General features: G+C 32.8%; 1 protein-coding gene and 1 long non-coding RNA gene across 2 annotated transcripts in view; one reads left to right on the top strand and one right to left on the bottom strand.

The window, feature by feature from the left end:
- egf (epidermal growth factor) overlaps positions 1-1631 on the top strand; it is a gene marked incomplete in the record, with an annotated part of 26511 nt that overhangs the window by 7313 nt on the left and 17567 nt on the right.
- LOC106513249 (uncharacterized) overlaps positions 1-1631 on the bottom strand; it is a 70693-nt gene that overhangs the window by 55345 nt on the left and 13717 nt on the right. The gene's annotated exons all lie outside the window — the stretch shown is intronic.

The raw sequence follows: 1631 nt of genomic DNA, 5'->3' as shown, positions 1-1631 counted from the left end.
ACATATGATCCGATTAGTCGACTAATCGAAAAAATAATTGGTGATAAATCGATTATAAAAATAATCGTTTGTGGCAGCCCTAATCTGGGGTCACGCGTTTCTGCAACCGTTATTTTGTGGACTGGAAGGGAAAAAGTTTGAAAACCACTGATTTAATCAATTTGAAAACATATTGCCACGCTTAACTGGAATAATACAAGAATAGCATAGTTTAGTTTTATTTTCCATTCCAGAGGGAAAAGAATCATGGTCTCAGTATATAATTTAAGCCCACTGACAGCTACAATTAACATATATATATAACATTTCAGTTTTTTTTCTAAAAGTTGTTTTAGTCACCATGGTGACTGCCGCTCTTTTAAATCAGATCCTTTGTGCCACCAATGAAAAATGGCATTTGTCTAGCAGACACTATTTTGACCTTTAAGAACCTTTAAATAGGCTGGGTCGCTAACGTCCAGACAGACTAGACCTTTGTGAGCTGCTAGTTGTGTGTTGAGTTTCTTTGCATTGATTCACTGATACTTTGTCACTCTAGGCAAATTGATATGTGGTCTTTGTAAAAAACTATTGAATAAAAACAAGCTTAACATCACTAAAATACATATTTGATCACATCTACATTACCTGCTGTTATCGTGATGCTTTTCTTGCACTTCTGCCTACATTGTTGTTTGTTATTGAGCAGCTCTATTGTTTCCTTGCAGAACAATAGGTCTTTTTGTGAGTAAACAGAAAATTCAGACAGTCTGAGATGGTAAAAAATTAACTTTTTCATTGCATGTTGGAATGTCTGGAATATATTTACTCAGGTAAAAAAAATAAAACCGATTCATTTTGTGATTTTTTTTTGTCTTATTATTATAGCAGTTGTGTTATATGATCTGTGACACAATTTATAATTACCTAAAGCAACCTGGTCCAACATGTTGTTGCTGCAGGAAATAATTACAAATGAGTGCAAACCAGGCACAAATGTAAACAGATACTTGTATACACACACGTGGTGGCTGATAAAATTGGCTGCATGCTATATTAGTTCTCCTTTAATCCTAATCTGTTCTTCTCTAATCKCACTACTTGGAAGACAGGACAATAGAAAAGGTTCACAAGACGATTAGATGGTGACATTTGCGATAAGCAGCAGACAGTGTCGTTAAAAATAATTCACCACCTTGTTTTTTTATGCTTTTATTGACTTTATGAATCAGTCAGGATAAAGATAAATTCACCTTTTTTTGACAAATAAATAAAATTGAAAAACCTTTCCCAGGTCAAAATCAAATTAAAGTACCAGTAAYGCCAATTAGGCATAACTAAAGTAATTAATTCAACTCAGAGAAAAGTTGATTAAAAGTACAAGTCACAGGATTAATAGAAAACGATTCCCAAGCTCCTAAAGTTCCCCAACGTTCTGGTGAATCTTTCATCAAGGAATGGAAAGAATACAGAACATGTGCAAATAAGAACAGAACATCTTCATCTGTAGTTATTTGATAACAAAAAGATTTTTTCATTCTCTTCACAATATTTATTAAGCAGGCAGCAACATTCCTCATTTTTGATCTGTCTGAAAGTGTCAGGAAATATTGAATAAATAAATAAATAAATAAATAAATAAATAAATAAAT

The sequence above is a fragment of the Austrofundulus limnaeus genome, unplaced genomic scaffold (assembly GCF_001266775.1).
Source record: "Austrofundulus limnaeus strain Quisiro unplaced genomic scaffold, Austrofundulus_limnaeus-1.0 Scaffold11, whole genome shotgun sequence".
Classification (NCBI taxonomy): Eukaryota; Metazoa; Chordata; class Actinopteri; order Cyprinodontiformes; family Rivulidae; genus Austrofundulus; species Austrofundulus limnaeus.
The sequence above is the reverse complement of the archived record's forward strand: the minus strand, read 5'-3'. Positions and strand labels throughout refer to the sequence as shown.